The 12,943-nt window shown below is 45.0% G+C and overlaps 1 protein-coding gene across 7 annotated transcripts in view; it reads left to right on the top strand.

The window, feature by feature from the left end:
• VPS13B (vacuolar protein sorting 13 homolog B) overlaps positions 1–12,943 on the top strand; it is a 3,181,000-nt gene that overhangs the window by 1,091,248 nt on the left and 2,076,809 nt on the right. The window lies entirely within an intron of this gene.

The following is a 12,943-nucleotide window of genomic DNA, read 5'->3' as shown; positions in this document are numbered from 1 at the left end:
AACCGGTCTCCAAAGGCTTCTATCTGGTGAAATGAAAGAACCGTCTAGCCCTGACTCCAGTAGGAAAGAATAACGGATCACCCCCACATTTGATGGGGGTATACAAAAGTACTTTTTCTGTAGTGAAAATGCTTTCGTCCTGTAGGGAAAAAAGTGCCTTTGCTCACCATTCTCACTGTGCGGATATCTGTGCTATTGAGAACTCATTTCAGGGGGAATAGGAGCCCTTGGAAAAAGACACAGGGCACTCCCAATATGCCTGGAATCAAGCGCATGGCACAGCTTTCCAGAAATATTTTTAGTAAATTTGCACCTGCATGTAGATGTAAAGCTTTGAGTAGTGATTTACTCCTTTTTTGAGAATTGGTCCCTAAAATAGATATATGGAGCAAGAGTTTGGAACTGATTCACAAAGATTTTTTCCATAAGTGTGTCTTACTTCTCAAAATTCAGGAGTCAGCCATAACTAAGTTGGGGGTAAGTCTCGTTTATTGACAGAAGTTTTATGATAGGAGCCATGAGTTAGAAGCTGTGCTCTCAGTTGGAAATACTCCTTACTTCGGATAGCAGACTTGAGGTGAACAAAATAAAAACCTTGAGTATTTTGTCAAACGTAACCGGCGCTTCTTGTTTATGCTTTCAGTGCTCCTTTATTTCCCGCTAAACATTTTGTGCCAAAAGTGTTTGATATCACGTTTTATATGAATGGTTTCACTGATGTAAATGTGACCTTATATATCCTTTCTAAATAACCAATTGTGGTTTTCAAACAGCAAAACACATTAGTGAAGAAAACTACACAACCACTGGATTATCCGCCTTACTCAACACGTGTACTTTGCTCACTTTATGGGAGTTTAAGCATATTTCTATTTGCGGGCAACTAAAATTAGCTCTTCGCACGGTTGGTGGGTGCACCGTTATATGCATGGGATTTAGAAGTGGAAAGCTTTCTTAGGTCATCTCCGTTATTTACAACCATGGCAGTATTTTTGTGCGGCGATATAACTCCAGGCACTTTATTAACTAACAACAGGTTGTTTTAAACATTGGCTTATCCAAGTAGTTCTGCGCCACATTTATTCTTCATCTTTCCATTCAGAGCCTCTGAAAACATGTATTAAATCAAAAGCACAGCTTGATGTTGGAAACTGTGTAACCTTTGTAGGGGTTTTATTGGACTTCACAAGTGATTTAGCAAGACATGAGCATATGTAGCGAGATCAACATACCGAGCTGTGCCTCACGTATGAATAACTAGCAATCTTTAATGGGCACTCTTTTCTTAGCTCAACACGCCTTTACACCGGGAACTCGCTGGTAGTTTTCTTTCGCTGCTTTTGATGAAAATATAGTCATAAAATTAATGTCTAATGGACAGGAGTATATACAATAATTCACTTTGTTCACACTATCTTACCTTTCGAGAAATTATATGAAAAGGAAAAGGTTTCTGATGCATACCTCTAAACGCATATTACTCATCTTATGAATAGCCCCAGGTGCCAGACTGGATCCCGAAAATTCAAAGATTTGATCCTGCGCACAAGCAGGGGGCAACATGCGACACCTCATCAACAACATTCTGCTCCCAAAGTGGCGGATGGAACCACAGGTCCCACTCCAAGTCGAAGCTGAGAGTTTGGACTCGCTCCTGATCCCACTTCTGAAGTTATTCATAGGTAGATCTTCTTTAAAGCAAGGTCTTTGGGTGAATCAAAGAGGAACCATAGACAATTCTTGAGGGATTCAGCCCCTTCCTGCCACTCTCTGGAGAAGGTGCAAGGGCATCACTGTGCTTCTTGTTCTCGCTCCTGTTCCACTTAGAAGCTGAATCCATCCCTTGTATTGACGCACCCTCAGTTTCAGGGCCTATTGCCATCATCGCAGCAAGTCAAAGCCTTTCAAGAGATTATGCAGCCCATTTTTGGCACACTTCTGGCTCCCTCTGGCATGCTTTCGGGTCTCAAAGATCCGTAGGGTGCGCCAGTTAGGTTACAGCTGGTGAAAACACCCTCTGTGCCACCACGGCCCTTGTACCATCTTCAGGTCCTGTATCCGGTTTGTCACCATAACCCACGTTGGCCTCTTAAACATGGCCACCCATACTAATGCTGTCAGAGGGGGACCACAATCTATTTTGTTGGCCAACTTCGACCTCAGCCATGACAACATCCTGATCTTGATATGCTGCTACCTATGTTAAACCCATTGGACTCCAACATAAGTCCACTGCTGTGCACACATATAACAATGACAATGGTGGAGATGGTGCCAAATTTGCCCCACCTACTAACAAAGACAGCTGGTACATGGAGTTACAGTAGGCTGGAGACCGTACCCAACACTTGGATGGTAACCCACCACCCCCTAACTCCCCCTCCCTCCGGGCCGGCAGCATTTTACTAAATAAATTAGTCGACAACGGTTCAACACTAGATATTTTGCCTGCCTATAGTATCCATAAATCAATCCTCTTTACTGATCTGAGACAGAACACCACCCATGGGGGACCCAGTCTCTTCCTTTGTATTCACTTTCACTCTGCTTGCCTTTTTTGTGCCCAAATCACTTTTGTCTTTTTATTTAGCTGGCTGGGTTGATTCAAGAGGGGTTGTACATGGGTCATGATGGATGTATACTGCTTTAACCCCCTTCTCAGGGAGATTTATCTGTACCCCAAGAACTCTACGATTATGCAGGACAAAAAAGTATGATTAACGGTACAGGCACAGTGTGGTTGCCAAAGGCGCAGGTGGATGGGTTCCCACTCCAGATGTACTACAATGAGGCAAGAAACAATGTAATCAGGGTCCACAAAAGCTGATCCAGGGTGACCTCAAGCAACTTTCGACGGCTCCCACTCTTTGGAGAAAAGGAGGACACAGCTCAAGGTGGGTCATGAGCACTTTCACTAAGGCGATGACGGTGGTCACTGCCCATCTGAGGAGGTTGGGGCACCAGTCTTCCCTTACCTCGATGACTAACTGTTGACGGTGGGCTCACCATAGTCAGTCACAGATTACTTTTTACTTTTTAACTTTGTTAGGGTTTTCACCAAAGCCATCCTGGATAAGGTGTGCTTTCGAGCTTTACCTCTGTACCAGCAAGTCCTGCACAATTAGCTGCGATCCCAAAGTTTCAACCTCTGTCCTGGTTCTCATCAAATTTACCTCTGAAGCTTCTAGGCCTGTTAGCTTCCTGGATCCTGCTCACTGATCATGCTAGATGGCACATGTGAGCATTGAATTGGAACCTGAAATTTCAGTGGGCCCAGCACCAAAGGAACATAACAGACTATCCAGCTGTGGGGGGAGACTGCAAAAGATCTGCTATAGCGGCTGCTCGACTACAATTGGACCATCAGCAGACCCCTCTTCCTACTCCCCCTGGTGGTGACATAACATAATATGTGTGTTTGTAAAGCGCACATTCACCCAAGGATATCTTGGTGCTGAATAACAGATGTTTATTAATCCCCAACTCAATGGTATGGTGATGGATGTGTCGCTACTGGGATGGGGAGGCCATTTGGGAGTGGTGGTCAGAGGTCTCTGATCTCAAGTGGCGACCTGCCTACAAATTAACTTGGTGGAGTTGTGGGCCATTTGCTTGGCGTTGAAGGCCTTCCTGACAACTATCAAAGTGTGTGGGGGGGCAGTGAAGTTCTCAAGAACAACACTCCCACTATATGGTACTGCAATAATCAGGGTGGAGTAGCATCCACGATCCTGTGTGATGTGGCTCTGCATCTGGCTGGATCATCAGAGGATTTCCCTGTTCTACACCATTTGGTGGGACTTTAAAAACACCAGCACAAACAAACTCCGTCGCGACACCTAGCTGATCAGGAATGTCAATTACATTCAGAAGTGGCACAGGGCATCTTCTAACAGTAGGTAAAACCCTGGCTAGAACTGGTCGCCACTGCCAACAATGCACAATACCAGCACTTGTGTACTCTGAAGTTCCCAAGAAATCTCTCTCTCAGAGGCATTCCGAATAGAGTGGAGCACAGGACTCCTGTATGCCTTCCCACTACTGCCCCTCCTGCCCTGAGTTCTGAAGAAGATCAGGAACAACCATTATATTGGGCCAGGAGAGTGTACTACCTGGAACGTCAGGGCCTGTGCTTCTGCTCTGCAATCAGAATTTCACTGTTGGAGGACCACCTGTCACAGCAGCAGGGCAGGTCTTGCATTCAAGCTAGCACAGTCTGCACCTCCATGTATAGAGATTGCGTGGCAGCAATTGAGTTAATTGATGTAATTTTAGCATCTAAGCTCTCTTTCATGAAATCTATATATGCAGTGTCGTGTGGCAAGTTTGTGGAACGGTGTGGTACCCAGCATTTGGACCACTTGCAGGCCAAACTGTCGGATGTGTTGTTGTTTGCTTTTTTTGGCCCAGCAAGGCCTTCCTCTGGGCACAGTTAAAGATTATGTGTTGGCACTTTCAGATTTTTTACATTTGTCAGCCCAGTTGTCTTTGTTCAAATCGCCAATTGTGATGTGTTTTCTTAAAGATTTGCAGCATTGGTTCCACTAGCACCTTTGTAATGCCATAGTGGGACTTCAATTTAGACCTCAACATTTCTGAAGGGTATGCCTTTCAAACCAATGCACAGTTGTTCATTGCTTGTACTCACATAAAAAACTTTTTTCCTTATGGCGATAACATCCATATGCCGGGTGAACAACCTTCACTCCCTCTTAGTCTAACCCCTTTATACCACCTTTTTTCCAGACAAGCTGGTGCTCAGGACGTGAGCTGCATGTCAGACAAGCCATCACTCTTCTTACCTGTGCTGCACCTTATCCTTCTAAAGAGGATGAGAGACTCCATTGTTTGGGCCTCAGGAGAGTACTCCGCTTTTACATCGATCGTACCAAAGATCATTGAAGATGATCAGCTTTTTTGTGGGATTTTCTGGGAAAAAGATTTGCAGAGATATGCAGAAACGGATCATCTCTTGATGGATACCCCTCTGCATTAAGACCTGCTATGCAGTGGCTAAAAAGCAGCCTCCAAAAGGTTAACAGGCTCACTCCACCAGAGCCAAAGCTGCTACCACTGTGTTGCCACAGAGTGCCTTGTTGTGGATATCTGTCAGGCAGCCATGTGGGCATTAGTGCACACATTCATGAAGCATTACTGTCTCAACTATCAAGTCCAAAGAGATGGGCATTTTTCCCAATCAGTCCTGCAGGACTTTTTAGTCTGAGCCCTTCCACAGTCCCACCACCTTGTGAAGTACTGCTCTGATATCTATTCCCAAGATGAGGAATCAGCGGTTAGTGTCCATCAGAAGAACAAGTTTGCTTCTCGAGGATAATTTATCTATACGCAGATTCCTCACCACCGTTTCACCTATAAAGCTCCCAAACTAGAAATCTGCACACTGGTTTGTTCGGTTCGGCGACAGGCTCTGTGTCTAAGGGTGCAGAAGAATTCCTGAAAGCAACTGACGTCAACACGCGTGGATGGTGCTTATATGCGGTTCCATTTGTCACTCCCAGAAAGGAATTATATTGATAAGGAACCGCGCAGTGCCACCTGCTGATGTGTGGGTGCACTGCTTTTAATTGTTTGGATGCAGTCTAGCCCCTGGGGCTATTCACAAGGTGAGCAATTTGTGATTACATAGAATATCCACCAGAAAGAGAAGAGTGCTGCTGAAGATAAGTAATGTGTTCTTGGGTTTTATGATCTCATTGTGTCTCATTTGCGCTTATTAAATCAGTAAAGGTATAAAAGTTTTATAATGTAAGTGTGGCGGGCCTGTGGAATTGTACAGGTTACACAAGTAAAATAACCATGCCCAACTTAATTGGCTTTCAGTAGGCAGTGCTTTATTTTTTGATATACACAAAATTGTTTGCTTTACATATGATTTGTCTTTGTTTGCGTCTCACCACATATCCTTCAACCATAAGGTTTTTTCACTAAAAATGCTGAAAGTATATCTGCTCTTCAGAAAAGAGTCGATCAAAATTGTTTATCACAATAGTTAATGTCCTTATCACTTCATTATATAGTCTGATTTGACGACTTCATGTTGTCTGGACATTCATAAAAATGCGGGCAGTCGATTTGCTGTTTTTATTTAATTGCTCCTTGTAGAACCCATTACTGTATGTTACATGAATAATTCGCAATGCTGGATAGGTGGTAATCTTGATTGGCTCTAATTAAAAACCGAAGCTGGAAACGTAAATATTAAAATAATTGATCTAAAAACATCTTGAATGGTATATATAGTTTTGTTTTTGAACAGAGCAGCTTATGTAGCAGGTGATGGATACATCCTTATTAAGTCCATAATTAAGAGATATTTGCCGATCTGCGGGGTTGCATATTTCCAGTGGTCCTTCTGATACATTGGTTACTAAGGCCTGCATCACTGTTACAAATGGAAAATAATGTAATTGTGAAACAAAGGAACGGTTGGGAGTCAAAGCTTTTCAGAGACATCGAAAGGTAAAGATCATACTGGCCTGCTAGATTCATTCACCCATGTAAGTAATGAGCAGAGCAAGCTCGGCTTGGTCTTTCTGACGCTGGGCATTGTCTGGAAGAATTTCATATGCTGTCACAGTTTTAGGAAAAGTTGCTATCAAGTCTAAGTATTCCTCCCTCCTCAATAGTGAGCAGGTTAGGACAAATTGAGAACTCTTCCTGTGCTGAAACCAGGAATGATGACCCTCGATACCAGATATAGGCACAAGAGTAATGTGACCCAAACATACGGTATTCTTCTTTTCAGGAGAGGATTAACCTCGAGCTTTTCAAAACAATAAAGTATTGAGCCATAATGAATTAAGGCGGTTATGCAGATTGTGTTAAGTGAAACCAGAGCAATCTGTAACAAAGGCAGCACACCAGGAAGAGGAGGTGAGGAGAGGAGAGGGTCTCCTCTTTTTCACAACAATCAACTGAGTGACACCCATTTAGGCAAAGAAGCAAGTCATGCTGTCTTTTGTTTGATCTACTGACCCGAAGCACTTCTGAAATGTATTGCTAACTATAGCATAGTGTCATTGAACTAATGTTTTGTGATATTCTGGGCCATTTAAAAGCTCCCTTAAACGTTTAAAGGGTATTTTGTTATTTAACTCTTTTTGATTAGTGGATTTGAATAGTCACTCTTATCTGAACTTTCGCAGCTGTCGCTATACTATCATTCAGTTAGTAATGTATTCATGTTATCTTATGCAGCACCAGTCATAAAAGCCTTGGCGCTGTGGTATGGTGATTGCATATAGTTTGAGTTTAATGCAGTACAAGACTTTGGACAGGTGCATGTTTGGGGGCGTTCATCTAGTTGATTGGTCATCTTTGAAGGCGTCCTGGCATCTTGTTTAAGGTGACGGTCTAGCTGTTTGAGACTCCATTGGGTGTGTGCAGGTCCAGGGAGGCCCTATTTAATTACAGCCACTGCTTGATCGTGCCAAAATCAAGCATGTTAACCGTAAGTCTGCACAGGATGCTGCCTACCTCACCCAAGCACAGAGGAAATTGAGTGGTAAGATCACTTATTTACGAGATGCACTCCTTGGCCTGGTTCCTAAAGACACTTTAATTCCCCCTGAAGTTAGGTGAGTCCTGGCAGCAGCTGAGATTGAGAGTGAACTGTTGGTTGGCCAATGCATTCGACAGCCTTCCATGTCGAGCAGAACGAATTCAGGTGTTTCTCCTTATAGTATTACCAACATAACTAGATCAGTGCTCTTAAATGTTCGCTCTTTGCCAGCACACACTAGTTTGATATTCAGCAGCTTGTTAGACGATAATGGTACTTACTTTTAAATGAAACGTGGCTGTATAAATATTAGGCTCTTGATTTGGCCAGCGCCATCTGTGTTGATAAGAATCCTTCATGTTGATCGTGTTAGAAGAAAGGGGGTGGTATTGCAGTTATTGATCAAGAACCAGTGGCGGCTCCTCCGCTAAGGCGGAGGAGCATCGCTCTATTGCTTTTTAGCAGTGTGTATAAAGGAAAAATAAAATGATAACTGGTTGTTATTATCATTTTATTTGTTCCTGCTGCTGCAGCGTTGTGGGGCTGGGCTACTCTGCACACCGAGGAGCAGGGGGAGGAGTGGTGGGCACTCTGTAAGTGCGCATGAAGGTTTGCCCGGCCATCTCGGGCAGGCCAAACAGTCATGCGCACCTTGCATGTTCTTCACCCAGGCTGCATTACAGGCTTGGTGGAGAACATGCCCAGGCTCCCTGTCCATGCCTGAACGCTGAACCACAGCGCTCAGACCAATCACAACACGTTGTGATTGGCTTAGGGGAGCCTGGGTGCTCTGTTCCTGTTCCTGTGCCGGGAGTGACGCGGAGAGACGATGGTGGAGAGGCAAGACGTTGTGAGGAGGTACATTTTATTTTTCTTTACCTCCTCTTCCCTCCCTGCCCTCCGCCCTGCCACCCTCGATCTGTGCCAGCCACCATTGTTAAGTACAATTGTAACTTTCAATGACACAAGGCATTATTTAAGATAATTGCAAAGCCTAAGTATGCACCTCTTTAATTTTACTGCAAAGTACTTTCTTTTGTTGTATCGCCCACCCAAACTTGAGGCTAATGCTCGCTCGGATAAACTAATTGGCAAAACAGTACCTCAGCATCACATGCTTATTGTTCTTGGTAATTTTAATTTACCTATTGATGACACTTGCACAATAATTTGTAGACACTATGACTTCTTATGGATATCTCAGGTTGTGGCTTCCTCCTATCCACAACAAGGACCATCTCATAGATCACATCTGGGGTTCAGGGTAGGCTTTGCGAATTCGCCATTCCACTCTACGACACTGCACGCCACTCTCCTCTATGCCACTAAGTTTTAGCCATGCTGAATAGCAGCCATGCTGATGTACAACATGTCTAAGACACATTGGCAAAGCCAATAGCTCTTGCATAGGTGGGACCGATTGGCTTTGCCAGTGCTTGTTTCCATTTGGGACAATCTGAAATGACGAAATTGACCGCAGTTTCTCATCTGCTTACAGCTAATGGGGAAAAGGATATTTCGCCCATCCCTCATTTCAGAGCACGTGGCCTACTGGGACAATATCTTTGTGAGACATAAAGCAATCACTTTATAAACAAGAGTTCGTTCGGCATTGCTTGTGTTTTTTTATTCTATTTTGATCTCACACTATGCAATATCTAAACAGGGGAAAGAATAGATTGCAGTCTTCAGCATAAACATACATGTACACTGTGCGCCAACTTCCTTAGTTTACACACACGGATGTCCTCGACTTCAAGAGTCATGGACAGTTTTACTTTTAGCGGCTTGAAGGGGTCGCAGTAAACGTGGGCAGGATTTGGATTTGTGGATAGAACCCCACAGGGTCTCTTGGGAAGGCTAGTCAGAAATGACAGGTTTTCATAGCACAGACTGGCTGCCGCTCACGCCGCCCTCTTATCTGATCGAGAAGAGGAGGGCAGTGAAAGTGAGGCAGCTTAGCACTGCGACTGCTTTGAGAAGGCCTTCAGAGAGCTGAGGGCAAAGTTCACTCGCACAGGAAACGCTAATCAGTCATAGCAGTAGCTTAGGATTCGTGCGATTTCACGTGGTGCGCCCTTTTCTTAAATCTAAGATTTTAACAAAAACATTTTTCTGAGTGGGCCGTCCGCATTATTAGAAAGGAAGTGGGTATCATCTTACCCACTGGATATAGCTGGTGAATGTGACCAGGCAGTTCGAGGAGGTCTTGTCTTGAAACCACTGTCTGACTCTTGTCCGACTTCAAAATGTTAATTCCTTTTACTGCAGAACATGAGGCAGGAGCAGAGGCAGACAATAATACAGCAGAGGTGCCACTCAAGGGTTCAGCTGTAGAATGTCATACGTGGGGAGGTTTCAGCTGTAGGTCAGAAAGAAAATGCGTTTTGTCAGCACTTTGGGTTCATCTTTTATGTGGCGTGTTTCCATTTGCTGCCTTGTCCTACTCACAACTACGCTTCCACTGTGTGGTTTTCAGCTGTACTCCCTGCTTATACTGCGTCTTTTTAGGTCGAGCATGGGCAGCGCATGCGCTGCTCTGCAAGGCATGCTGTATTCGAGTATGGACTTGAAGCTCTGCCCATATTTGTTATTGGCTTGTGTCATTGTCCTTTGTACATGCTGGCTTCTGATTTGTTAATAGGTTTGTTAGTCCCTTCTCACCATTGGCATGGCACTGGCTAAGGTGCGCAAGCTGGGCCACGGGGCATATTTGTCACAGACGGACATTGAGTCAGCATTTAGGTTTCTGCCTGGTCAGACTTCAATGAATTTAGCAGTCAGTTTATAAAAGTTTGCTACCCTATGTGCCTACAGATGTAACAAGCATTTACAATGCAATGGTCTCGGCATCATTAAAGGTAGAGCTATTGGCATTGCTCGTGACATTTCTTTTTTTTCTTTAAATCATAAATAAATGGCATTGTCATTTACATTGCCAATACACAGCACTCTGCACTCAACAGCACACAGCACTCTGCACTCAACAGCACACAGCACTCTGCACTCAACAGCACTCACTACTCTGCACTCTGTACTCACTACTCTGCACTCACTACTCTGCACTCACTACTCTGCACTCACTACTCTGCACTCACTACTCTGCACTCACTACTCTGCACTCACTACTCACTACTCTGCACTCACTACTCAATACTCTGCACTCACTACTCACTACTCTGCACTCACTACTCACTACTCTGCACTCACTACTCTGCACTCACTACTCTGCACTCACTACTCTGCACTCACTACTCTGCACTCACTACTCACTACTCTACTCTGCACTCACTACTCTGCACTCACTACTCTGCACTCACTACTCTGCACTCACTACTCACTACTCTGCACTCACTACTCACTACTCTGCACTCACTACTCACTACTCTGCACTCACTACTCTGCACTCACTACTCTGAACTCACTACTCACTACTCTGCACTCACTACTCTGCACTCACTACTCTGCACTCACTACTCACTACTCTGCACTCACTACTCTGCACTCACTACTCTGCACTCCCTACTCACCACTCTGCACTCTGCACTCACTACTCTGCACTCACTACTCTGCACTCACTACTCACTACTCTGCACTCACTTCTCTGCACTCACTACTCTGCACTCACTACTCTGCACTCACTACTCTGCACTCACTACTCTGCACTCACTACTCTGCACTCACTACTCACTACTCTACTCTGCACTCACTACTCTGCACTCACTACTCACTACTCTGCACTCACTACTCTGCACTCACTACTCACTACTCTACTCTGCACTCACTACTCTGCACTCACTACTCACTACTCTGCACTCACTACTCTGCACTCACTACTCTGCACTCACTATTCACTACTCTGCACTCACTACTCACTACTCTGCACTCACTACTCACTACTGTGCACTCACTACTCACTACTCTGCACTCACTACTCACTACTCTGCACTCACTACTCTGCACTCACTACTCTGCACTCACTACTCTGCACTCACTACTCTGCACTCTGCACTCACTACTCTGCACTCTGCACTCACTACTCTGCACTCTGCACTCACTACTCACTACTCTGCACTCACTACTCTGCACTCTGCACTCACTACTCACTACTCTGCACTCACTACTCTGCACTCTGCACTCACTACTCTGCACTCACTACTCACTGCTCTGCACTCACTACTCTGCACTCACTACTCACTGCACTCACTACTCTGCACTCACTACTCTGCACTCACTACTCTGCACTCATTACTCACTACTCTGCACTCACTACTCTGCACTCTGCACTCACTACTCTGCACTCACTACTCACTACTCTGCACTCACTACTCTGCACTCACTACTCTGCACTCACTACTCTGCACTCACTACTCACTACTCTGCACTCACTACTCTGCACTCACTACTCACTACTCTGCACTCACTACTCACTACTCTGCACTCACTACTCTGCACTCACTACTCTGCACTCACTACTCTGCACTCACTACTCTGCACTCACTACTCACTACTCTGCACTCACTACTCTGCACTCACTACTCTGCACTCACTACTCACTACTCTGCACTCACTACTCTGCACTCACTACTCACTACTCTGCACTCACTACTCACTACTCTGCACTCACTACTCTGCACTCACTCTGCACTCACTACTCAATACTCTGCACTCACTACTCTGCACTCACTACTCAATACTCTGCACTCACTACTCTGCACTCACTACTCAATACTCTGCACTCACTACTCTGCACTCACTACTCTGCACTCACTACTCACTACTCTGCACTCACTACTCACTACTCTGCACTCACTACTCACTACTCTGCACTCACTACTCTGCACTCACTACTCTGAACTCACTACTCACTACTCTGCACTCACTACTCTGCACTCACTACTCACTACTCTGCACTCACTACTCTGCACTCACTACTCACTACTCTGCACTCCCTACTCACTACTCTGCACTCTGCACTCACTACTCTGCACTCACTACTCTGCACTCACTACTCACTACTCTGCACTCACTTCTCTGCACTCACTACTCTGCACTCACTACTCTGCACTCACTACTCTGCACTCACTACTCACTACTCTACTCTGCACTCACTACTCTGCACTCACTACTCACTACTCTGCACTCACTACTCTGCACTCACTACTCACTACTCTACTCTGCACTCACTACTCTGCACTCACTACTCACTACTCTGCACTCACTACTCTGCACTCACTACTCTGCACTCACTATTCACTACTCTGCACTCACTACTCACTACTCTGCACTCACTACTCACTACTGTGCACTCACTACTCACTACTCTGCACTCACTACTCACTACTCTGCACTCACTACTCTGCACTCACTACTCTGCACTCACTACTCTGCACTCTGCACTCACTACTCTGCACTCTGCAC

This window comes from Lissotriton helveticus, chromosome 4_1, assembly GCF_964261635.1.
Source record: "Lissotriton helveticus chromosome 4_1, aLisHel1.1, whole genome shotgun sequence".
NCBI classification, from domain to species: domain Eukaryota; kingdom Metazoa; phylum Chordata; class Amphibia; order Caudata; family Salamandridae; genus Lissotriton; species Lissotriton helveticus.
This window is presented reverse-complemented; position numbering and strand designations above follow the sequence as displayed.